Below are 27550 nucleotides of genomic sequence, written 5' to 3'. Positions count from 1 at the left end.
AGAGATGTAGAAGGTGAGGCTGGGTGCTGTGGTGTTGATGGTTGTGGTGGGTAGGGGTGTAGCAGCAGGGAGGATGAGGAAGAGAGATGTAGAAGGTGAGGCTGGGTGCTGTGGTGTTGATGGTTGTGGTGGGTAGGGGTGTAGCAGCAGGGAGGATGAGGAAGAGAGATGTAGAAGGTGAGGCTGGGTGCTGTGGTGTTGATGGTTGTGGTGGGTAGGGGTGTAGCAGCAGGGAGGATGAGGAAGAGAGATGTAGAAGGTGAGGCTGGGTGCTGTGGTGTTGATGGTTGTGGTGGGTAGGGGTGTAGCTGCAGGGAGGATGTTAATGCCTGACCCCAGACTGTGAAGCAGACAAACAGGCAGTCAGGGAGACAGCAAGACAGGCAGGCTGGCAGGCAGGGTGCAAGGCAGGCAGGGTGACAGGCAAGCAAGGTGACAGGCAGGCAAGGTGACAGGCAGGCAGTCAGGGTGACAGGTAGGCAGGGAGGCAGGCAGGCAGGGTGACAGGCAGGCAGGGTGACAGGCAGGCAGGGTGACAGGCAAGCAAGGTGACAGGCAGGCAAGGTGACAGGCAGGCAGGCAGGGTGACAGGTAGGCAGGGAGGCAGGCAGGCAGGGTGACAGGCAGGCAGGGTGACAGGCAGGCAGGGTGACAGGCAGGCAGGGTGACAGGCAGGCAGGGTGACAGGCAGGGTGACAGGGCCACCCAAAGCTGCAGCAGCACTGGCAGACAGATCTGCAGCCTGAGAGCTCATCTCACTGTAATTCTGCTCAGGAGCTCAACTGGGTTTTCATTCACAGCCACATGAAGTGAAACCATGAGGGACCTGAAGCACATTTCTGAGCTCAGTATAAAATGGTACTGTAAAAAAAAGGAGAAAGTTTATATTTTTCTATTATATATTTATTTTTATATACTCAAAGCCAATTTACTATTTATTCTTGTACTTTAAAATATTTAACAAATAAATAATCTGGCAAATTATAGGATGATCTAAAGTCTTGTTCTTGCTCTATCCTCTCTTCCTCTGCTAATCTGATCTAATCTGGGTTTTGGCCTTTATGCTTCCGGGTTTATGGAGTATGACAGAGAGACAGCAACTTCATTGAGTGATCGGGAGAGAGTGTGTGTGCGCGTGTGTGTGTGTGCTCTACAGTACCTGCTCATAACACCTCTGTGAATATCCAACAATCCTCTCCTACAAATCTCTACAGTGACAGGCTGTTATCTGGTACCTGAACAGGCAGCTGCGCAACATCCCACTGCAGAATACTGTAGAACTGTAGACCTCAGTCATACCCTCACTCACCACATCTACAGTATACAGTTTGAGTTCCATTTACTTTCATATGGTGTATATTTGAAGTGAACCCATCTCATCTGATTGCCATAACTCCAATTTAAACAGAAGGAGAGAGGAGGCGGTGAGGGAGGCAGAGGAGAGGAAGTCTGCCAGCTTGCCAGAATCTCTGGAGCATCCAGTGTGAATAAGAGCCAGGGCAGCTTATCTAGTCATTTATTGCATGTGCTCAGCATTCTCCCCCCCCCCACCTCTCGCTCTCTCTACCCCCATCCTTCTCTCGCTCTCTCTATTCCTCTCTTTCAGAGAGTGTGGGCCTGGGCCAGTCATTAGTTGTGTGCGGTGTGTCTGTCTCTACCTTACGCCACAGCACAGAGCACGGCCCCCCCCATTAAGAACACCAGTAATGAGGAGGATGAGCGCTGCTAATTGTAAAACTTGGACCCTGCCAGTGGACCATATGGGAGGCATTTATCCCTTCTGAAAGCCATGCTAACCGTCACTTACATGATTTTTGTCAGGGCTTTTTCCTGGAAAGCAAATGAATAAGAGTCTGATTGGCAACTGGAGAGTATGGTGGTGATTGAGATGGAGAAGCGTGAATTTCACTTATTTATTTTCTTTCTCTGTCCAAGGTCTCCAGATTCTAAATCTCTTTACGTGCAAAAAATAAATAAAAATACATGCATTTTCAGTAGGCCTAATTACTGCAAATGCGACTGAAAGGTGTTCCACATACCAGGCTATGAGCTGTTCTAATTTCTGAAGTAGATTCCACTACTCTCTCAGATACGAAGTTCTGAAAAGTTGCCTGGGAGTTGTGTGTGAAGTAGGAGTTGACTGCATTCAAACACATGGACACATGGTGGCATCTGCTATAGCCACCAGAACCACTGTTGCATACTGCAAATGCCAGAAGAGCAGATAGGAGACCTTTAATGTAAATCATTTACAAAGCAGGAGACAGCTGTAGCCCAGCAGTTAGCAGGCATATACGTTAAGAGAGAGAGAGAGAGAGAGAGAGAGGTTGATGTTGAAGGTAGGGTTTATCATTAGTTGGACATGATCATTTCTGAGATCAAGAGACAGTTTCAACAGAGACCAGGCTCCGTTGGCTGTATGTAGAGTGCGGACCAGCTGTTTCTCTAGGAAAACATTATTAATGCTTTCTGAATCTCAGGTTACTTTACTGTACATTGGTCAAAGTGACATTATGAGCACAAGCTGTGGATGTAGAATCCAACTCTGCCCACGACAGCGTGCAGCAGCCTGGTGCAGCAGCCTGGTGCAGCAGCCTGGTGCAGCAGCCTGGCTGGCACAGCTGACGGCATATTTTACTCCCCTGTGAAGAATGTATCATTGTTAAAGAGTAACGTAAGGTTAGCGTCGGACAAATACTTCAGCCAAGGATAAGATAATATGGCACTAATTTGGCTGTAATCAAATACACCCTCTGCATATGAGCCAGAAGCACTGGCACAGTGGACAAGAAGTCCATTGTTTGCCAGATGCCATCATTCTATAGGTGCATGAGCAATCTCTGCCCTTGTATAGACAGGAGAGGTACTACCAACACCTGTTGCTGTATGAGACTACACTCAGACTCCATTTGCCTTTGTGTGAAATGTCAGAGCATAGAACACATTTCCAACTACAATGTCATCTTGTGCAGACAGATAAATCAGAACCGGATTAGACTCGGTCCATCCATGTCTTCAGAACAGCTCATACTACGAACTATTAGGGCTCTGAGTGCCAATTGTCAGGGAGCTCAGTTACCAGAACCCCTGTGAAAACCATTTCTCTGGTAGGCAGGAGCACATTATTAATAACTTCCTCCTCTTCACAGGAACCAATAAGGCCATTATGGGGAGACTAAGAGCACACTTTCAGCGCTGGCTACCTACAGTGGCAGGCTGAGCGGTCAGAGAGATACTGTATGTCAGGGTGACCGGTGACTGCCGCTGCGGCTGTCTGGTCTGAAAGGGCTGTAATGGCAGGAGAGCAGAGGCAGGCAGGAACAAAACCGTAGCAGATAGAGAATTGTGTCCCCTAATTCTGTAACCCCTAATACACTCATACAGTACAATCTCGTCTCAAAGACAATCATAGCACCCTATTCTAGATCTCAGCAGCCCGTTTGCTCTACCTACCATTGGTTTGGTACACGCCAAAATGTAAGTTTGTTAGATGTTTTCAGCTTATCCTTTTAAAGGGGCAATCTGCAATTGGTAAAATATATTTTTTTTTTAATGAATACTATATAGCAATTGATTATTGCCCTTCATAATTATTTGGACAGTGAAGTATTTTTTCTTATTTTGGCTGTATACTCCAAAAGTTTGGTTCAAGTGCAGACTGTCAGCAAAATGGCCTTGTTTTACTCCATCGTCTCTAAACAATGTGATTGTAGACAAATTCTCTAAAGCTTGAAAACATGGTTAAACTATCATTCTGATCTCATGGATGATTAGTCCTTGCAATCATTGCTCCATCTATGAATTTGAGAGTGGTTACATTTCTCCAGCCCCATCTCTGTTTACCAAAAATGTGGTAGGTGGCCTCTTTGTTGTTGTTTGAATCCCAGATTGCCCCTTTAGGGTACTATGTCATCATGAAACACCCCATCTACCTTCCAACTGAATCAAATCAAAATGAAAGCTGGGACCGAACGTAGGGAGGGGGGTCAAAGTCAATATTTTGCTGGTGGTGGAATTAGGGCCACAACAGCACACCACCGTGGTAAGGAACAGGTCCTAATCCGCTGCTGCACAGGCATATGGTAAATGTAATTGTATTTGTGCCCACAATAGCATGGTAATTGGAAAGCCGTAGCTTCATCCGCCCATGACACTTTTCCATTATCCACCTGCCCACCCCGGGGCTCAAAGTGCAGAGTATCTCTCTCTCTTCATCTCTCTCTCTCTCTCTCTCCTAGCTTTCCCCTATGCCTGAAAAACCCAGCCACATGCTCCCTAGCAATACTCTTAAGACCCCTGAAATCCCCAGAACCCTTCAAACCCCTTGCCCTTAGCTAAGGCTTAGTAGTCCTCCGGCCCAAGACTCCGCGGCCCCGCCCCCTCACCCCAGCGGTCTCACTGATTGGCCTCTGGCATTTACTCTCCGCCAGGCCGGCCTGTGATTAGCATGCTGAAATTCATGGGGGATTACCAGTGTGGCTCTGCTGCTCCAGCCAGGTCCGGCTCGCACTATGACCCGTTCTGGCTCGCACAAGCCAATGACCCTTTCCAATGAGCTGTTCCGGTTCACACAAGCCAAGGCTCGTGCTGCTCGATGTGGTGGGCCACTTTATAGCAGGTTAAAAACTAATTCTACTCTCCTCATCTAGCCCACACAAACCATCCCCTCTAATCCTAATATTAGTCTAGCAGCTCCTCTCCAGACATGTTCCACTGCTGTGGAGGCGGTAGAAGAGATGCTTTCTACATACACTAGTAAGATACTCTGACTGGCCATTCCTGGAGTGGTGAGTGTACTGTCCTTCCTGGAGTGGTGAGTGTACTGTCCTTCCTGGAGTGGTGAGTGTACTGTACTTCCTGGAGTGGTGAGTGTACTGTACATCCTGGAGTGGTGAGTGTACTGTACATCCTGGAGTGGTGAGTGTACTATACATCCTGGAGTGGTGAGTGTACTGTACTTCCTGGAGTGGTGAGTGTACTGTACTTCCTGGAGTGGTGAGTGTACTGTACTTCCTGGAGTGGTGAGTGTACTGTACATCCTGGAGTGGTGAGTGTACTGTACATCCTGGAGTGGTGAGTGTACTGTACATCCTGGAGTGGTGAGTGTACTGTACTTCCTGGAGTGGTGAGTGTACTGTACATCCTGGAGTGGTGAGTGTACTGTACTTCCTGGAGTGGTGAGTGTACTGTACTTCCTGGAGTGGTGAGTGTACTGTACATCCTGGAGTGGTGAGTGTACTGTACATCCTGGAGTGGTGAGTGTACTGTACTTCCTGGAGTGGTGAGTGTACTGTACTTCCTGGAGTGGTGAGTGTACTGTACTTCCTGGAGTGGTGAGTGTACTGTACTTCCTGGAGTGGTGAGTGTACTGTACTTCCTGGAGTGGTGAGTGTACTGTACATCCTGGAGTGGTGAGTGTACTGTACATCCTGGAGTGGTGAGTGTACTGTACATCCTGGAGTGGTTGGTGTACTGTACATCCTGGAGTGGTGAGTGTACTGTACTTCCTGGAGTGGTGAGTGTACTGTACTTCCTGGAGTGGTGAGTGTACTGTACTTCCTGGAGTGGTGAGTGTACTGTACATCCTGGAGTGGTGAGTGTACTGTACATCCTGGAGTGGTGAGTGTACTGTACATCCTGGAGTGGTTGGTGTACTGTACATCCTGGAGTGGTGAGTGTACTGTACATCCTGGAGCGGTGAGTGTACTGTACATCCTGGAGCGGTGAGTGTACTGTACATCCTGGAGCGGTGAGTGTACTGTACTTCCTGGAGCGGTGAGTGTACTGTACATCCTGGAGCGGTGGGTGTACTGTACATCCTGGAGCGGTGAGTGTACTGTACATCCTGGAGCGGTGGGTGTACTGTACATCCTGGAGCGGTGGGTGTACTGTACATCCTGGAGCGGTGGGTGTACTGTCCTTCCTGGAGCGGTTGGTGTACTGTCCTTCCTGGAGCGGTTGGTGTACTGTCCTTCCTGGAGCGGTTGGTGTACTGTCCTTCCTGGAGCGGTTGGTGTACTGTCCTTCCTGGAGCGGTTGGTGTACTGTCCTTCCTGGAGCGGTTGGTGTACTGTCCTTCCTGGAGCGGTTGGTGTACTGTCCTTCCTGGAGCGGTTGGTGTACCTTCCTTCCTGGAGCGGTTGGTGTACTGTCCTTCCTGGAGCGGTTGGTGTACTGTCCTTCCTGGAGCGGTTGGTGTACTGTCCTTCCTGGAGCGGTTGGTGTACTGTACAGTACTGTATATCCAATATTGAGACAGTAGATATGCTCAGCTGTACAGCATGTTTCCTGAAAAGTTACAGAACTATGAATGTCAGATGACTTGTCTGTCCGGATGTTACTGTAAGCCCTGAGGTAGGCTAGTTGTCTGTCCGGATGTTACTGTAAGCCCTGAGGTAGGCTAGTTGTCTGTCCGGATGTTACTGTAAGCCCTGAGGTAGGCTAGTTGTCTGTCCGGATGTTACTGTAAGCCCTGAGGTAGGCTAGTTGTCTGTCCGGATGTTACTGTAAGCCCTGAGGTAGGCTAGTTGTCTGTCCGGATGTTACTGTAAGCCCTGACGTAGGCTAGTTGTCTGTCCGGATGTTACTGTAAGCCCTGAGGTGGGCTAGCTGTTTGTCCGGATGTTACTGTAAGCCCTGAGGAAGGCTAGTTGTTTGTACGGATGTTACTGTAAGCCCTGAGGGAGGCTAGTTGTCTGTCCGGATGTTACTGTAAGCCCTGAGGTAGGCTAGTTGTCTGTCCGGATGTTACTGTAAGCCCTGAGGTAGGCTAGTTGTCTGTCCGGATGTTACTGTAAGCCCTGAGGTAGGATAGTTGTCTGTCCGGATGTTACTGTAAGCCCTGAGGTAGGATAGTTGTCTGTCCGGATGTTACTGTAAGCCCTGAGGAAGGCTAATTGTTTGTCCGGATGTTACTGTAAGCCCTGAGGTATGCTAGTTGTTTGTCCGGATGTTACTGTAAGCCCTGAGGTAGGCTAGTTGTTTGTCCGGATGTTACTGTAAGCCCTGAGGTAGGCTAGTTGTTTGTCCGGATGTTACTGTAAGCCCTGATGTAGGCTAGTTGTCTGTCCGGATGTTACTGTAAGCCCTGAGGTATGCTAGTTGTTTGTCCGGATGTTACTGTAAGCCCTGAGGTAGGCTAGTTGTTTGTCCGGATGTTACTGTAAGCCCTGAGGTAGGCTAGTTGTTTGTCCGGATGTTACTGTAAGCCCTGATGTAGGCTAGTTGTCTGTCCGGATGTTACTGTAAGCCCTGAGGTATGCTAGTTGTTTGTCCAGATGTTACTGTAAGCCCTGAGGTAGGCTAGTTGTTTGTCCGGATGTTACTGTAAGCCCTGAGGTAGGCTAGTTGTTTGTCCGGATGTTACTGTAAGCCCTGAGGTAGGCTAGTTGTCTGTCCGGATGTTACTGTAAGCCCTGAGGTATGCTAGTTGTTTGTCCGGATGTTACTGTAAGCCCTGAGGTATGCTAGTTGTTTGTTTTTCACTGGCTATTTCAGGGTTCTACTTCCTCTGATCATTGGTGACACTCTGTTCAACCTTTGCTCTCTGACTGGATATGACCCATAAAAACAGATGTGACAGCACTCTACAACTAGACAGCTAAACAACTAAATCTCTATGTTATGTATGTGGTAGGCCTAGCGCCTGCACCTTAAAATCCTGCTCGATAATCCCACCTTTTTCACCAGTGCTGGTTTTATATGGCCTGAACACAGCAGTGGTAACTGTAATAGCCTAGACTAGGCTAGTTCTCAGAGACCTCACAGAGTGCCTGTTATAATCTACCACCTGGCTCATTCAGGGGGAGGCTCTCTAACTGTGCATACCTCCACAGCTGCACTGCCGTGTGCTGCTGCCAGTTGGGGTGTGGGGGTGGGTGGGGGGCTGGTGAGGGCAGACCGGCCGGGAGAGATGCTCCACTACTGAGGAGGCCTGGCCCCCAGGGGGCGCCTGTGCTAATCAACCTGTCCGCGCCCCTGGCCCGCCCCTCCTCACACAGCCAGCCTGCCATCAGAGGGGGTAGGGACAACCCCCACCACCACCCCCAGCCACAGCAAGAGGGCAGTGTGAACCACAGAGGGAGGGATAAGACTAATACACCTCTCCCAAGCCTAAAACCAACCCCACCCAAGTACAGCCACTGACTGGTACTACACACACTCAAGTGTTTTGGCCTATACTATCAGGGGATGTGAGTGCAAGAGAAACGGAGACAGAGATGGAGAGATAGAGGGGGGGAGAGAGGGAGAGAGAGAATTAGAGGGGGGAGAAAGAGGAAGAGAGAATGAGAAAGAGAGAAAGACTCCAAGAAGTCAAATACAACAAGCTATAATGTAGATGAGTGTGCAGTTGTAATAAATAAAGACCCCATCAGACTCAGCAGGAAGCCAGAGTAAACACCATCCTTCTCCCCCACTCCCTCTCTCCCCCTTCTCTCTCTCCTCCCCCACTCCCTGGATCCAGGGGCTTTGACAGCAGTCATCTGGAGGCCCTCTCTCTCCATAACAAACAGGTGTTCCGTTTCACAACCTCCTCCCCCTCCTCTCCCCTCCCCTCCCTCTCTCCCCCACCCTAGTGCAAACTGTTAGGGAGGCCTTTCTGCTCTGAAAGCAGCTGCGGCGGCTATAATTAGCCAGTGGGCCACGGCGGCGGCTGCTGCTGCAGAGAGGAGAGCGCTCCTGTTGCCATTGTATAAAGTTGTGTTAGGAGTTGAGACGTGCAGTGCAGTCAGGGGGGATGTATGAATTATGGATGGGGGATCCGTGCTCAGAGGAAAGCCTGCTTCTGTCTATGTGCTGATGGTGATACTAACGGGAGAGTGGAGGAGGAAAGGGGACAACCTCAGGGAACCTGCCCAGTGAGTCTGCCTGTATTCAGTTATGTCATATCGACTGTACCGATAATATTTAGCATGGTTTACATTAAACCAGATACGAGGTGATTGTGGAGCAATGATTATGGCAGACCATAATTCTTATTTCCTTACATTCTGTCCCTAAACAGTTAAAATGTGTATTGACAGAACTATGTTTGGATTGCTGATTACCCCTGCATCTGTGTGTCAAAGAGCCCTGCAACCAAATATGTGTCAAATTGACTTGTCTACCTAGGGGTTCCCTCATTCGATTGGCAACCAATAGGGGTCAGTCTACTACACAGTCCTCTCTCCTCGGCTGAGAACGGAAAGCCATGTGTGTATATGTGTGAATCAGTAGAGAATTGTATGACAGAGGAATCAATAGTGGGCTGAAGTAAGAGTACCCATAGCGTGAAACATAATACCTCTTTCCTCTCTGCCTATAGTTCTTGCTGACATGAGTTGGGACAAGATTTAGTGGTGGAGAAGTGAGGCATTTTGTCGTGCCGTTATATTCCCAGGGCATGGCACCTCAACACCACCATGCAGTGTCTGAGCAGGAACATAGTCTTCCTATCCTATTCACAGAGCGCAGCCATCACCTCTATAGCACAGCCTGTTCTCTCCACACTACACCTCAGCTTGTCCCCATTCCACAGCTATTACTGAACTGAGCCCTACTCAAGATGAGACAAAGCAGTAAGAACTAGGCAATAACACGAGGAAACTATTAAAAAAAAGTCCCTCAGCACATTTGAATGAACAGAGTAGCTGTGGACTGGATGATACTGCAACAGAGGAGCTGGGTACTGCAACAGAGGAGCTGGGTACTGCAACAGAGGAGCTGTGGACTGCAACAGAGGAGCTGTGGACTGCAACAGAGGAGCTGTGGACTGCAACAGAGGAGCTGTGGACTGGATGATACTACAACAGAGGAGCTGTGGACTGCAACAGAGGAGCTGTGGACTGCAACAGAGGAGCTGTGGACTGCAACAGAGGAGCTGTGGACTGCAACAGAGGAGCTGTGGACTGGATGATAATGCAACAGAGGAGCTGTGGACTACAACAGAGGAGCTGTGGACTGCAACAGAGGAGCTGTGGACTGGATGTGAATGGATACATCTCTGTGATGGGTTGCTAGGCTATGAAGGGGTTTTAGGTGCACCAGGGGAAATCACCTTCACCCAGAAATGTATATGTTTATATCACTTACCTTTATGAACAGGTCCAGAGTTGGTGAGGGTGAAGAGGCAGCGCCAGAGAAAAAAGAGAAAGAGAGAGATGCTTAGAGAAATGTAAAGAATCATCATAGAACAAACTGGAAACTATATACAGTACATACATGGGAGAACAAATCTGTGTGTTTGTGTGTCCATAGGTAGGTGAGCAAACTGCCCAGTGCCCATTCTCCACAGTCACACTCATCTCTCCTTCACACACACACACTTCTCACCCATCCACCCGACCATGACAGACAAAGCTCCTGAAGAAAAGAGGGAGGTGTGTTGTTCAGGCCCTCTCCCCACAAAAGCCTGCTTGTCTCCTTACACTTAAGAGCCATTAAAAGCACATTGACCCTGTGTCCTGACGTACGTGCGCTTGGCGTGCTGCCTCAATGGCCACACACTCGGGGCGTGCGCAAGTGTTTGCCGAGCCCTTCAGTGCCTCTCTTGCGGCCACTGCCCTCTTGCACAAAACTCAAAGCCATTAAATAATGAATCCAGCATGTTAAAAGATTCTGACAGCCTACACAAGTTAGTCCAGTCATGGCTTATAAAATAAGGGCATGGAAGGGGATTTCTACATGATAAATTGACTGATTGATTGGTCTTGGGTCTTTCCCATTTCTAAAAGAACTGTACATTGGTATTTCCTGGAGGCATAGCTACAAGTGTCGGATGGAAAAGAGCTTTCTGATAACAACTGTCACAAACAGAGATTGTGGTTGATGTAAATAGTTCAGTAATGCACCGAAAAATCCTGTAGCCTATGCATATAGGCCTATATAAAAGAGAACCATGTTTGGACTTTTTGTGGTGTAATTGTAATTTGCCAAGGAGCTACAATTTGAGCATCCCGACCCTGCTAATGCTTGGTGGCCTAGGGAGATTTAAAGTCAAACAGGATGGAATCAACTAGGCCTGCTGGGGTGACCGTATTATCTCTACACCAGCAGTCATGAGTCAATAACAGGTTGAAACTGAGTGGAAAGCATAGACGTAGTGAATATTGTTTCAGAGCCAAACACAACGAAATGGACAGCGCTTTCTAAGGTGATGATTCATTCAAAGCATTTAAGAGGTTGCATGTAGAACACCCATATGCATATTAGAGCTTATGCATACGTATAGGCCTTTATATGAGCCCAAGCCTGCAAAAAAGGCTGAATTAAAATAATGATTGTTCCATTATACAACAATTATACCACAGCATTGTTGAATACTCGTTTCTGATTGGCTAGAAGGGAATTCTAGAATGGACATTAAAACTAGATAATGGGACAGTTGGAAAAGTAACCAGGACACCTTGCAATCATGATGCAATATGCACGTGCACATGCAGACCGTACTTGCTACAAAGTTACAGAAAGCTAAACCAACAATCCCACAAACCCAAATTGGATAAGAAAGGGTCCAACGAATAAAACGTAGCTAGCTAGCAACTGATTTGTTTTTTTCAGAGACATAATGTTTTGGAACATCTAATGACCTAACGTAGTGAGTGATGAAAATGAATTTCTCCGGTCCCTACTGTAGTCATGACGCAAGTGGCGCTATGATGTCAAATCCTCCCACATTTCTAGTTTGACCAGCTATTTCCAGCAATTGATATTTTGAATTTGGTTGTCATATTGGCAACAAACTATTTAGCTAGCTTCTAGCCTAGTGTTTGATATGCAATGTGATCTCATAATGAACAGTGACGGCAAGTGCCCTGACAAGAAGGCACTATACCAGGCAAAATTGGGCATCATTAGCTCATTGTCATGGATGTATCCAAATGAATATCAAAAGAAAACAGTTTAAACAAATGCAAATACTTTGCTGTTAATCTGTCTGCAGAGGCCGTGACTGTGTTAGCCGAAACTAGTTGGCTACCTAGCAAGCAAGCAAGGGATAAGAACGTTGCCGGTGAGCATGGCAACGGAACATATAGAATGAGCAACTAAATATATAACTAATCGAACAAACGACTGGGTCGCGTCTCTAGCAACCAAAGATGACAAGATGAGATGAAGTATGAATTTACTATTAAAAATATAAAACAATTATAATAATTATACAAGTAAATGTGTGCTTTAGTATTGTTTTCTTTGGTAACTGTGGTATAAGTGGGATAAACGCCTCCGTTCCGTACATTAACTTAATGTAATCATGATAGCTTTCCGACCCCAGTACAGCTCAGTGTACACAAGCGTATTGGTAGGGTCGGTATCTTCTGGCAAGGAGAGAACATATAGGCCTAGGCGATGCGGTTGGTTCATTGATTTTGCAGGGCGGCTTGCAGAGTAGGCTAGCTAGCCTACAATTACAGTGAATTTGTATTTGACATTACATTTTCATAATTAAATAGGCTGACACATTACATTTAGCTACAGAATATCTCACCACTGTGTGTTTCCATCTCCTCTTTTCTCCATTCCTTTCTGGAGCACGCAGAGAGAGGGGCTGTCAACAGTTTAAATATGTTTTGTTATGAAAGCATTTTACTATTGATGTTCCCGAACAGATTTCATTTGATTTCACAAATTTAGCCCCCTTCCCCTTTTCCACATTTCTTTTCCATTACAGCCTTATTCTAAAATGGATTAAATATTTTTTCCCCTACTCATCAATCTAAACACAATACCCCATAATGAGAAAGTGAAAAGTTTTTTGTGTGTGTGTAAATGTACTAAAAATAAAAAACAGAAATACCTTTTTTACATAAGTATTCATACTTATGAGATCCAAAATTGAGCTCAGGCGCATCCTGTTTCCATTGATCATCCTTGAGATGTTTCTACAACTTGTGGTAAATTCAATTGATTGGACATGATTTTGAAAAGGCACACACCTGTCTATATAAGGTCCCACAGTTGACAGTGCATGTCAGAGCAAAAACCAATGCATGAGGTCGAAGGAATTGTCCGTAGAGCTCCGAGACAGGATTGTGTCGAGGCACAGATCTGGGGAAGGGTACCAAAAAAATGTCTGCAGCATTGAAGGTCCCCAAGAACACAGTGATTTTCAGCGGCAGAGACTGTGAGACTAGTCAGGATCAAGGGAAAGATGAACGGAGCAAAGTACAGAGAGATCCTTGATGAAAACCTGCTCCAGAGAGCTCAGGACCTCAGACTGGGGCGAAGGTTCACCTTCCAACAGAACAACGACCCCAAGCACACAGCCAAGACAATGCAGAAGTGGCTTCAGGACAAGTCTCTGAATGTCCTTGAGTGGCCCAGCCAGAGCCCGGACTTGAACCCGATCGAACATCTCTGGAGAGACCTGAAAAAAGCTGTGCTGCGACGCTCCCCATCTAACCTGACAGAGCTTGAGAGGATCTGCAGAGAAGAATGGGAAAAACTCCCCAAATACAGACGTACCAACCTTGGAGCGTCATACCCAAGAAGACTCGAGGCTGTAATCACTGCCAAAGGTGCTTCAACAAAGTTCTGAGTAAAGGGCCTAAATACTTATGTAAATGTAATTTTTCAGTTTATTATTATTTTTATTTTTTTTATTCCCAAAAACCTGTTTTTGCTTTGTCATTATGGGGTATTGTATGTAGATTGATTAGGTAAAAAAACTATTGAAACCATTTTAGAATAAGGCAGTAACTTAACAAAATGTGGAGAAAGTCAAGGGGTCTGAATACTTTTCAAATGCACTGTAGTTGCATCATGCAGGACATATATGTTTTGATTTCTAAGACATTCTAAGGTTTGTATCATTCACAACTAAAGTTGCCAAATAACTTTAAATCTAGTGTATAGAATCTATTTCTAATTATCACTTTACGCTCAACATAGCCACTTCATATGCACACTTGCTCGGGAATGGGAAAAATATAATTTCTGTTCAATTGTATTCTTCTCGGTGTATTCATGGATGCCAAGGGAAGCGAAACTTCCCCCAAAAATGTACCAATAAATTAGCTTTCGTCTCTCGGCGTTTCATAATTTTCCTTCAATTCACAAGAGGCTGAATGTATCTCACAGGAGAAAGCATCCAAGCGAGTGAAACAGCGCCTCTCTGTCTCTCTACATGTAGACCATCTATCTGATGCTGTCTGGTCCAAACGAGTATGACATTGTTGCCAACCGTAGCATTAAAGGCAAGGGAAGCCAGCGAGCATCCTATCAAATCCCATTGAGAGCATACGTCATTGACAGAAAAACTTGAATTGTTGCATCTCTTGGTGTTGTTGTCCTCCGGAGGCTAGCTAGCAAGCTAGCTAAAATGGGCCCTTCCCTAAATTATTAATGGATGGAGACAGGGATTTGGACTTGTGGTTTTACTTAAATCTCCATACTGGCCAGTGATTAAAACGGCAAATCTGATCCAACCATTAATTCATACATCATGCCACTGGCCTGAGAAGATGGAAGTTTGATATGTATCTAGATGTAGAAGGCTAATATTAACTAGCTATTGTTGCCCATGAATGGAAGTTAGACTAGTGAGCAAGAATTTTAGCCAGGTAACCTAGGACAACAACAAATTCAAGCGTGCACTGTATGACAAGAGTGATAGCCTGCTTCTTCAACATGAAAGAGAGGATGGCATTTGTGTTTCTCTACAAGTAAGGTGAGTCAACATGTTTTTCTACTTACATGAACGTGCACACACACACAGAAATCAGAACCATGTCCATGGACAGCCACGTATTTAGCTTACGTTGATTGGACTAAATTGTTTTTGGTATCTTTTAGTTGTCACTGTATTAGACTAAGCCGGGGTTCTAAATTAATAGTTGTTTAGTAGTCTGAAAATGTTGGAAAGATGAACTTGCTTGACCATGCTGTAGGTCATGTAACTGTGTTACTGTACATGCAATATGTATTTTGGACTTCTCTGGACAGAGGTTGCTCTCCGGTTTTGTCATAAAACAAAAAGGTGTGGTTGAATTTATTCTGCCACTGTGTCTTATTGTCTCGGCCTTTAGGTCTATATTTCACGGTCGCAGGGCATATGAACTAACAGGTTATAGAGTAAACAACGCAATTATCACAACACATAGGTTGTAATATGGAGAGGCTTGGCTTCCCCAGTACCCATGCACCACTACGGATTCTTCTTACTATAAAATCATAGAATAGAAAATAATGGAATGGATTGATAAGCATCTCTTCTCTGCTAAATGAACTATATAATGGATTTGTTGTGATGGTGTATATTAAATGGATTTATTAGACTTTTTCAAATGTAGATGTTCTAAAGGCGCACATCATAAATGGGCTTCCCAAGTGGCGCAGCGGTCTAAGGCACTGCATCTCAGTGCAAGCGGCGTCACTACAGTCCCTGGTTCGAATCCAGGCTGTATCACATCCGGCCGTGATTGGGAGTCCCATAGGGCGGAGCACAATTGACCCAGCATCGTCCGGGTTTGGAAGGGGTAGGCCAATATTGTAAATAAGAACTTGTTCTTAGCTGATTGGCCTAGTTAAATAAAGGTTCTTTTTTTAATCAAACATCAGCAGCTTATATGAGTGAAGGCACGGAGATGCAGTCAATTACTGTGAGACCGGCAGTCATTTGCATTACCAGCTGACAAAATGTCATGACTGCCACAGCCCTAGAATCAACCCAGACTAAATGTTCCAAGTCATTCTGGACATCTACCTCCTTCTAGGAACTACAGTCAGTGGGATATGGAGGAAGAAAGTCTGTCCTTCTACTGCCTTTGAGATGGTGCTGTCCTGTTTGTGAGACTCAAACAGCTGTGCACTTTGTGGTTCCCGCAACACATGTCCATATCTGATCCCTCTTTAAAGCTGCTCCCTTGTCTGTGAATGTGTCCATCCAATTCTGACATTGGCAGTAGGCAAGTGCCAACTACCCAACCTGCCCTCAATGGCCTGACACTGAGAGGTGAATCTTAGACAAGCCCTTTAGACTTTAGACCAATATATCACAGGACTTCACACTTATTCAAACCATAAAGTAATAGCAAGAGCAATGACACAACAAGAGAGTGCATTTTCTTGGCAGAAGCAGCGAATGTGACACATGCTTGAGCGGAATACAGTTGGACAGACACTTCAAACCATAAAGAAAAATAGAAAGTCACGAGTTTGTTGTCGTTGGTTGTTACAGTAGGCAGTCATTGCCTAGTACTGAAGCAACTGGGTGAAAACAGGAAGCGATGACGGAAGCCTATAAAGAAATGTTTGTTTTATCGGGTTAGTGGCACCATAGACTTCCAAATTTGCATCCCAATGGTGAAACTCTCCGAACACTAAGACAGTTGTCTTTTTTTAAGGGGGATTGGATGAGAGAAGAGAAGGGGGGGGGTCACAATGAAGACTTGCTTCGGACCCAAACAATCCTTGCCTTTGTCCTGCTAGAAAATGCTTAACTGTGCTCCGGCCCAGCACCCAGCATACCAATTAGTGAAGCCTTGACTCACTATCAGACAAGCCCGAGACTCAAAAGGTCACTGTCTGGGCCGTTTACAGACACATCGGGGGCCCGAGTCTAGGACTACATCCCAAATTGCACCCTATTCCCTACATTGTGCATTACTTTTGACCAGAGCCTTATGGACCATGGTAAAAGTAGTTTACTATATAGGGAATAAGGTACCATTTGGAACACAAGCTAGAGCCTGCCAGACACACATCCTTCCTTTCCCAATCCCCAGCCACAAACTCTCACATTGAGACACATTAAATAAACACACCCCCTCTTCAACCTACAACATACTGCTCTGAAGAGACTTCCTCTTTCCTTTACGGCAATATTTTTTCATTGAGCTGGCTAGTAATTTTTTGACAGCCTACTGTACATCATTCATGAAGAGCAAAGGGAGTGAGTGGAGAGCATCTGGATACATTGTACATCAGTGTGGTGTCCTGTCCTCAGCATGACTGTTTACCTTAGCTCATACTGAATCTACACTCTTAGGGAAAAAAAGGGTTCCAAATGGGTTCTTTGGCTGTCCCCATAAGATAACCCTTTTTGGTTCCAGGTAGAACCCAAGGTTTCAAAAAAGATTACCAAAATGGCGTTCTTCAAAGGGTTCTCCTATGGGGAGAGCCAAAGAACCCTGTTAGAAAAGAAAAGGTACTATCTAGAACCTAAGAGTGTATTCAATTCATCCCGTCTTATTCAAGAGGACTCATTACTACAAACTGTTGATTGGCCTTATTGAAAAATCGAATCAACTATCTTTCAAGTCTATGACTTGGGTGGCTGGAGTCATTGACATTTTTTAGGGCCTTCCTCTGACACCACCTGGTATAGAGGTCCTGGATGGCAGGGAGCTCGGCCCCAGTGATGTACTGGGCCGTACGCATTACCCTATGTAGCGCCTGCGGTCGGATGCTAAGCAGTGATGTACTGGGCCGTACGCATTACCCTATGTAGCGCCTGCGGTCGGATGCTAAGCAGTGATGTACTGGGCCGTACGCATTACCCTATGTAGCGCCTGCGGTCGGATGCTAAGCAGTGATGTACTGGGCCGTACGCATTACCCTATGTAGCGCCTGCGGTCGGATGCTAAGCAGTGATGTACTGGGCCGTACGCATTACCCTATGTAGCGCCTGCGGTCGGATGCTAAGCAGTGATGTACTGGGCCGTACGCATTACCCTATGTAGCGCCTGCGGTCGGATGCTAAGCAGTGATGTACTGGGCCGTACGCATTACCCTATGTAGCGCCTGCGGTCGGATGCTAAGCAGTGATGTACTGGGCCGTACGCATTACCCTATGTAGCGCCTGCGGTCGGATGCTAAGCAGTGATGTACTGGGCCGTACGCATTACCCTATGTAGCGCCTGCGGTCGGATGCTAAGCAGTGATGTACTGGGCCGTACGCATTACCCTATGTAGCGCCTGCGGTCGGATGCTAAGCAGTGATGTACTGGGCCGTACGCATTACCCTATGTAGCGCCTGCGGTCGGATGCTAAGCAGTGATGTACTGGGCCGTACGCATTACCCTATGTAGCGCCTGCGGTCGGATGCTAAGCAGTGATGTACTGGGCCGTACGCATTACCCTATGTAGCGCCTGCGGTCGGATGCTAAGCAGTGATGTACTGGGCCGTACGCATTACCCTATGTAGCGCCTGCGGTCGGATGCTAAGCAGTGATGTACTGGGCCGTACGCATTACCCTATGTAGCGCCTGCGGTCGGATGCTAAGCAGTGATGTACTGGGCCGTACGCATTACCCTATGTAGCGCCTGCGGTCGGATGCTAAGCAGTGATGCCGCCAGTCAAAATGCCCTCAATGGTGCACCTGTATAACTTGTTGAGGATCTGAGGGCCCATGCCAAATCTTTTCTGTGTCCTGAGGGGGAAGAGGCATTATCGTGCCCTCTTCATGACAGTACTGGTGTGTGTGGACCATGATAGATCCTTAGTGATGTGGACACGAGGACTTGAAGCTCTCAATCCAATCCACTATAGCCCCGTCGATGTGAATGGGGGCATGCTCGGCCCTCCATTTCCTGTGCTCTATGTTTTTCTGACGTTGAGGGAGAGGTTGTTGTCCTGGCAGCATGTAAACTTACTGTTGTTTAGCAGGGTATGAAAAACAAACCAACAAATGACCAACAGTAGGCTATATCTATGAACTAACATGTACCTCCTTGATCCGGCAGTTCCGTCGTTGTAGGTAGAATCATTACACTGACTTAATCCAGTCAGGATGATCAGGTTTTCCCTATTAATAGAACTGACTGTCCCTTGTCCTGTCTCCTGGGTCACATCATGACCTGTCTGATCTGTTAAGTCACTTTCACCAGGGTACACACTTGTACACAAACATAAAACAGTCCTTATTTACACTTTACAATTCTGTCTAACCCCTGATGTCAGGACAGTTGTGCTGCCAGGAAGCCTGAATCATTAAGATGCTTTTAAACTATCTTTCAGTTCTCCACTTAATCTAGCACAGCAAGGACACATCCTACAAGCTGGAAGATACAAACATGGATGAGGATCTACAATGTACCTAGGTGTCATAACAACATTTGGTCAGTTGAACAGCACCATGTTACTACCTTGACATTAGTTCTCCTGTCACCTCCCTAGTGTTGTACAAAAGGCTTTGTTGTGTTTTGTTGCTATTACTTAGTCCTGACTTCCTCCTCAGCGCTCCTGAAAGGCTGGTATTCCCATGGCACTTTCACTTCCTGTCTATCAGCCAGTGAAGTTCTGGGCTCAGGTCTGGGGAACGTGCCCAGAAGAGACCGCTCGAGTAGGAAGTGGGAAGAGAGAGAAACAAGAGGCAAGGAGTGTCTTGGTTGCAACAACACATTTCAACATTACACCACTCAACCATTGGTTCCGGTTCTCTGTCATGTACACGGAAGAGAAGTCATTAAGCCGTTGGTAATGTCAACATTACCTCTTTAGGAGTATGACAAGTAGGGCTGTGACGGTCATGGAATTTTGGATGATTGTAATTGGCCAGCCAAATGTCTGCTGTCTCCGTAATAACCGTTCAAATAGAAAATATATACATTTAAAGATGCACATTTTCTCATGTCCTGCATGTGCTGCCATAGAAATAGAATGAATAGAACAGGCGTCCCCATTCAAGTCAATGATGGCATAATGGGTGGACTGGCGGCCATTGCGAGTATAGGAGCAAAGCAGGAAGTAAAAGCAGGAAGTTTGTTGATTCAACTCAACAAAATACATTCCATTGCATGAGCTACATCAGTTAACATCATTTGAATGAACATTCTACATTACCATGGAATTTATTGCATCACAATATCAGGCAGCCAATGCGAGTGTACCCATGAGTTTACCAGTCAAATTGCCAGGGTTAGATGTTCCAAGCCCATTCTATTCATAATTTTCTACAACACCTTGCTTGTTTTAGCAAGGGCAACTACGCTTAATCACGTTGGTAAGAGTCCATGTTATCTCAGAAACTGACTCAACCGCACGAATGCCCAGCAGTCATACAGTACCAGTCAAAAGCCTGGACACACCTACTCATTCAAGGGTTTTTCTTTATTTGTACTATTTTCTACATTGTAGAATAATAGTGAAGACATCACAACTATGAAATAACACATATGGAATCATGTAGTAACCAAACATTTTTGTTGTTTATATATATATATATATATTTTAGATTCTTCAAAGTAGCCAGCCTTTGCCTTGATGACAGCTTTACTCATTCTTGACATTCTCTCAACCAGCTTCATGATGTAGTCGCCTAGAATGCATTTCAATTAACAGGTGTGCATTGGAAGACCCAGAGTTACATCTGCTGCAGAGGATAAGTTCATTAGAGTTACCAGCTGCAGAAATTGCAGCCCAAATAAATGCTTCACAGAGTTCAAGTAACAGACACATCTCAACATCAACTGTTCAGAGGAGACTGTGTGAATCTGGTCAAATTCAAGGTCAAATTACTACAAAGAAACCACTACTAAAGGACACCAATAATAAGAAGAGACTTGCTTGGGTCAAGAAACACGAGAAATTGACATTAGACCGGTGGAAATCTGTCCTTTGGTCTGATGAGTGCAATTTTTTTATTTTTGGTTGCAGCTGCTGTGTCTTTGTGAGATGCTGAGTAGGTGAATGGATGGTCTCCGCATGTGTGGTTCCCACCGTGAAGCATGGAGGAGGTGGTGTGATGATGCTTTGCTGGTGACACACCTCCAGGCGGTGTAAGGGCTATTTGACCAAGAAGGAGAGTGATGGAGTGCAGCATCAGATGACCTGGCCTCCACAATCACCCGACCTCAACCCAATTGAGATGGTTTGGGATGAGTTGGACCGTAGAGTGAAGGAAAAGCAGCCAACAAGTGCTCAGCATATGTGGGAACTCCTTTAAGACTGTTGGAAAAGCATTCCAGGTGAAGCTGGTTGAGAAAATGCCAAGAGTGTGCAAAGCTGTCATCAAGGCAAAGGGTGGCTATTTGAAGAATCTAAAGTATAAAATATATTTTCATTTGTTTAACACTTTTTGGTTACTATATGATTCCATATGTACTATTTCATAGTTTTGATGTCTTCACTGTTAGTCTACAATGTAGAAAACAAAAATAAAGAAAAACCCTTGAATGAGTAGGTGTGTCCAAACTTTTCACTGGTACTGTACATTTTTAAATGGTTGAGGGTTATTTTATTTTCATTCCATAACCGTCGGTTACACGGTTATACGATAATTTTGCCATCCCTAGACACAAGCAATGTACAAAGTTAGTTTACTGTTTTGCTTCACGCACAATCTCATTGGTCATTGTTCCAATATTTGTATATGGCTAGGAGATGATACGTGTGCAAGTACAGTTGCCATGTGTGACTCTCTGTCTGCATATGAATGTACTCTGGGCTCAGTCACTTAAGTGAAATATTTCCCCTGAGATTGGGCGATGATTAATGGACTTGGTGATAGCCAGCCAGCCAGCCAGCCAGCCAGCCAGTCAGTCAGTCAGTCAGTCAGTCAGTCAGCCAGTCAGCCAGTCAGTAGATGTTAGACCAGATGGGAAAGCAGAGTTTCTTTTAGAGAGGTTCGTCAAGTAAAGTCTAACATAGCGTACTAGACACACTAACCACATCAGCTAAGGTACATTAACCTTACAGTACCTTAGCATTGACATTAGCATTAATATTAATACTAAGATTATTACAAACAAAAAAAAGAATTTCCCTCAAGGGAGTATGAACTATTGCTCATTGTTCATTTCTATTAAACCGGTGAGATGTTAGCCTATTTCCCAGCCTCTCTCTGCTGTGGGGTGACAGATAGAGACAGATATGAATGTGCCTCTCATAGATGCAACATGCTCTTTGATTGGTGCTAGTTAAACCAGATAAGACCTGTCGTTGTGGTGTGGGAGTGGGGCAGCTGTGTGGCTCCAGTAACTCCCTCATTAACGATGAGGGCCAGACCAGCTGTATGAAACAAATCCACTGGAAGACAAGAGAAGAAAGAGAAGGAAGAAAATAACCTATCTCTCAGAGACAAAGAGAGGGAGAGGGGTGAGGCCCCGCCGTGCTGCGACGAGATCGGCTTCATGTCCCCAGGGAGCTCCACCTGCCACCTGGCCAGCCCTCACCCCTTACCCCGCCCCTCTCGGTCCCCCTTTGTGTCCCCTCTATGGTGACAGAAGATCCGGTCACATTTGTGTGTTTTCATCTTTCCTTTCTGACTGTGTGTTTTCAACTTGGAGGAGGCGCCTCCCTCACTTCTGACTTGGTACCATCTGCATCAACAGAACAAAGGATGGATGATGAAGAATGGATCAAAGCTAATGGTGTCAAAAACACTTCCTTCATTTTCATAATCTGCCTGTTTTTAACTAAACTGTCTATCCAAGTATTACATTGTTAAATGGATCAAATGTCTGCCCGGATTACAATGAGTGTCCCTTCCACCCCCTGTTAATGCACACATACTGTACCAGGTATTTCATCCATACACTTGGCATGAGGACATGGCTGAGTGCAGATGTATTGCCGCCCACTCAAAGGGGGGTTAACACCCTTCCAGACGCAGCCACACTGGGCAGGGTAAAGGAGGGCCAAGTAGCGCCCTAATCCTCACACTGGCTTGGCCAGCCTTTTTGTTTGGTTTCCATTATTATTGATATGTCCCCATCTCTGAGTGCCATCTGGGGGCTTTGTGTGCCCTGCGGCCAGCTTTGTTACCAGGAGGAGCTCTGTTACAATGGGGAAGGGGGCCTGGTTGAGAGGAGTAGGGAGCAGTGGAGACCCTTCAGCTCCTAAAGGGGGCTGTGCCCTGCCCTCTCTCTTTCCCCTCTGGGACTCCATACCCCGCCCGCTAGTGATGCGAGCGTTGACTCATAACCCGCAGTCCCCGTGGTTATATACCTGAGCGGGTTGAATAAAGAGAAAATAATACCTTTAAAAATCCATAAATGTCTAATTCTATACAAATTCGACAGTTACAAAACGGGGACTTCAAATAGGCCTACGGCACGTAAAGGGAACTATAGTCTATTGTTCAAATGGGTTAAAGGGAAACTGAAATGTGGACACAGAGTGTAACCTCTCACATAGCCTTAATATTAACTCCGACAGAATTCAGCATTTCTTGCAGTGAAATGAAGGCTACAGGAGTGGAGGAATATGATTTCTTTCTTTCAGCCTCTTGAGAGAATGTGAATGTGCAGTTAGATACCGTCTGTAGAGGTGCTGTCTTTATCAGCATCATAAAACCTGATAGTATTTCAACTAGATAAAATATGCATCCAAGCCAAACTTAAATCTTATCAGAAATATGTTGGGTCGTTTTCAGAGCTTTCCATTTCCTTACAACCGGTCAAACTGATGTCATTTGGAAATGTTGCACAGAAAATCTTTTTTTTTTTTTTTAAAGAGTTATTTCATTTTCTCCCTTGTCGCCTAAACGTCTTGGCGCCGTGAATGAAGCAGAGATGACAGAGAACTTTCCCAATGTAAACTAGACTGAAGCATTCATTCTATCGATTTACAGTTTTTTTACAATCACATTGGCACTAATTTCAGAACCTTCCTGTCATTTTCAAAACTCCAGACACAAAACTCTCAACCGATGATCAAAATACACAATTTTCAACTCTTAAGACTTTTTCCAATAGCTTGGATACAATACACATAAAGCTAAGATAATTAGTTCATTGAACTAAAATCACCTGTTCAAAATTACAACTTAACATCAGAGTATTACCATTTCAAAATGCAATTCACACATTACATCTGAGATGACTGTCTATTCATTTCATTACAATGATCTAACTATCAATTGATACAACTGCTCAAAATGATAAGTAACTGCTGCATTACTCTTAATGCATAGTTATGGAAATTGACAAACAATATTCCATGTTAAGATCATGAAAGTTTCAGGATAACGAGATCCATTGACACCAATTACCGTGGAACATGAACCAACTGGACTACATTATCTATGGATATTTCTTCATCAGACACTGTTTCCATGGTTCCATGTACCACTTTTCCAGACCATGTTTTTAGATTTGACATTACTGTACACTCAACGGCCACTTTATTAGCTATACCTATCAGGTACTGGGTAGGACCCCCGTTTGCCTCCACAACAGCCTGAATTATTCACGGCCTGAATTATTCACGTTAAGAGATGCCCTTCTGCACACCACTGTTTTAAACAGCTGTTATTTGAGCATTTGTGGCCTTTCTGTCAGCTTGAATGAGTCTGGACATTCTCCTCTGACTTCTCTCATTAACAAGGTGTTTTTGCCCACAGAACTGCCGCTCACTGAATGTGTTTTGTTTATCGCACCATTCTCTGTAAACTCTAGAGACTGTAGTGCGTAAAAATCCCAGAAGGGCAGCTGTTTCTGAGATGCTGGAACACCATGTGTGGCACCAACAATCATACCACGGTCAAAGTTACTTACATTACGCATCTTATCCGTTCTGTTTGGTCGAAAAACAACTAAAGCTCTCTACTCTATATACTCTATATATTGAGTTGCAGGCAGCCACATGGTTCGCTGTTCGAAGGAGCAGGCTATTTGTGTTAACACGCAGGTGTACCTAATAAAGTGGCCAATAAAGTGGTTGCTGACGATTGGATTCACATTGTGGTACGAGTATATAGTGAAATGAGTGGTATCCACCTACAACAACATAGCGATAACACGGAGTCAGCAGGTGATCCAGGTCACAAGAGGTCAAACAGTGGAAGGAGGAAGATGAGGAAGACGTGGTGGCCAAAGGAATGGCAGGGGACAAGCACCCCTTCTGAGAGGTGGTCGTGGGCCTCGTTTGAGAGGTGTGGGGGAATGTGGTAGAGGACAAGGCCATGGATCAAGATAGAGGCAGCAACAGCAAAGAATGTCCAATGAAATCCGAGCAATAGTTGTAGACCATGTGGTAAATCATGACATGACAATGACTGAGGCAGCTGCAATGATTCAACCAAACCTCAGAAGATCAACCGTGGCCTCAATCATCAGAACTTTCCACAATGAGAACTGGTAAGTCTTCAGCATGCACTAAACATTAGGTTACTCTCAATTATGAAATGACTGTATACTGCATGCCAATGTGTACCACAGAGTATGTGATGTGACTAAATGGGTTCTGACTGTAATTTTCCCAACAGAATTGAGACTAGGCCATTTAGAGGAGGCAGTTGCAAAATTCGTACTGACCAACAAGAGCGGGCTGTGGTCAATTTGGTTCGGACCAGAAATGATATTCGCCTTACAGAAATTCGGCAGCACATCTTGGACAATGACGACATGTTCAACAATGTGGAAGCCATAAGTTTGTCAACTATTGCACGCATGCTGAAAAGGCACCAGGTGTCTCTAAAACAGCTATACCGTGTGCCTTTAGAAAGAAATGCAGACAGAGTGAAGCAACAGAGGACTGAGTATGTTCTGGTACGTTCAGTTTCAAGATGCCTGTTGTGAAAAATTCCCCCAAAATTCTACATCATTGTAATCAGCAATTCTCTTTCCAAAATGTATTTTTAGAGGGTGATGGAGCTGGATGCTGATGAAAACCAGCACAAATTCCTCTTTTTGGGTGAGGCAGGCTTCAACTTGGCCAAGGCAAGGAGGTGAGGTCGGAATGTTATTGGCCAGCGGGCAACCATCCAAGTACCTGGACAACATGGGGCCCAACATCACCATGTGTGCAGCTATATCAGAAGATGGTGTGGTGGGACGCAGACCTCGTATTGGATCATATAATGCAGCTCTCCTTGTAACCTTCCTTGATGAACTAAATCAGGTCTGTAGAGCTGATGGTGTGACCCATGTCATTGTGTGGGATAATGTCAGGTTCCACCATGCTCAAATGGTGCAAGCATGGTTTCAGGCCCATCCACAATTTACCACCCTGTACTTACCCCCATACTCTCCTTTCCTTAAGCCAACTGAGGAATTTTTCTCCACACGGAGGTGGAAGGTATATGATAGGCGCCCTCACAAACAAGCCGCCCTTCTCCAGGCCATGGATGATGCATGCAATGACATCAGGGCCATGGATGACGCCATGCCCGAAGATTCTACCCAAAATGTTTGGCTAATGAAAACATCCATTGTGATGTGGATGAGAACCTGTGGCCAAATCCACAAGACAGGGTTGATGGAAATATAGAAGTACAGTAATCAATCCTTTGTTTAGCTTTTTACAGTAAGCCAGGTGAGGAGCACTGCAGTTGACCTTTTTACAGTAAGCCAGGTGAGGAACACTGCAGTTGACCTTTTTACAGTAAGCCAGGTGAGGAACACTGCAGTTGACCTTTTTACAGTAAGCCAGGTGAGGAGCACTGCAGTTGACCTTTTTACAGTAAGCCAGGTGAGGAACACTGCAGTTGACCTTTTTACAGTAAGCCAGGTGAGGAACACTGCAGTTGACCTTTTTACAGTAAGCCAGGTGAGGAGCACTGCAGTTGACCTTTTTACAGTAAGCCAGGTGAGGAACACTGCAGTTGACCTTTTTACAGTAAGCCAGGTGAGGAACACTGCAGTTGACCTTTTTACAGTAAGCCAGGTGAGGAACACTGCAGTTGACCTTTTTACAGTAAGCCAGGTGAGGAGCACTGCAGTTGACCTTTTTACAGTAAGCCAGGTGAGGAACACTGCAGTTGACCTTTTTACAGTAAGCCAGGTGAGGAACACTGCAGTTGACCTTTTTACAGTAAGCCAGGTGAGGAACACTGCAGTTGACCTTTTTACAGTAAGCCAGGTGAGGAGCACTGCAGTTGACGTTTTACTGTAGATTTTTTTGTAGCTAATTATTTTTGCTTTGATTCAAAGAAACCTATGTTGTGATTTTATTGTATTTCATCAATACATTTCAGGTTTTGTCCAATGATTCCACTGTGTCTGTAGTATTCTCTCTGCTAGTCCTTTTACAGTGATGTATTAACGTGTAGTACCATAATGAAACATTTATCACATATGTTGTACTACAATATTTAATGAATGTATGAACAACTACACAGTGAAACTATCGGTAGCTTGTGTGTGGGTGATCTAAATTCATGTTTCTATGGTATTTCATGATAAATGAGTTATTTGAACCAATGATTCTGCAAGTGCAAGGTTTCTTTAAAGATATGAATGCACAATGCAATGTTTTGAACATTGGACAGCCTGTGTTACGAGTGATGACCGTTTTGAGTTTTGTGTCTAGTTTTGAAAAATGACCACAAGGTTCTGAAATTAGTGCCAAAGTGATTGTAAAAAACTGTATGACTTTATTCTGGTGAGCAAGGGTTTATTTAGTCTTCTAGGGCAACATGTGACAGAAGTGAAGCTGCATGTATCTAATTGTAGGGTAACAAATAGTCTACCAAAATGTTGGAAATTATAAGCATAAATATATCTAAATCAAGCAAAAGAAAATTCCTCCACCCTCTGTCAAAAAATCTGACTGTAGCCTAGAGCATTTTTTCTATATTAGAGGGTTAAGGTCGGGTGCGGGCCTCAGATCTTTATCACATATAGTCGGGCGGTTGCGGATAGGTTACTAGCAATTGTGGGCGGGTGAACAAACAACTGCCCAGAGCAC

At 45.2% G+C, this 27550-nt stretch overlaps 1 protein-coding gene and 1 long non-coding RNA gene across 3 annotated transcripts in view; one reads left to right on the top strand and one right to left on the bottom strand.

Annotated features, from left to right (window-relative positions):
• The window catches only part of akt3a (v-akt murine thymoma viral oncogene homolog 3a), a 144347-nt gene that overhangs the window by 60240 nt on the left and 56557 nt on the right, over positions 1-27550 (bottom strand). The gene's annotated exons all lie outside the window — the stretch shown is intronic.
• Positions 8672-12685, top strand: LOC106589690 (uncharacterized). The gene is made up of 2 exons (XR_001324885.2): positions 8672-8858; positions 9305-12685. It is a non-coding gene; the product is annotated as an uncharacterized lncRNA (long non-coding RNA).

Source organism: Salmo salar, chromosome ssa28 (assembly GCF_905237065.1).
Source record: "Salmo salar chromosome ssa28, Ssal_v3.1, whole genome shotgun sequence".
Classification (NCBI taxonomy): Eukaryota; Metazoa; Chordata; class Actinopteri; order Salmoniformes; family Salmonidae; genus Salmo; species Salmo salar.
The sequence above is the reverse complement of the archived record's forward strand: the minus strand, read 5'-3'. Positions and strand labels throughout refer to the sequence as shown.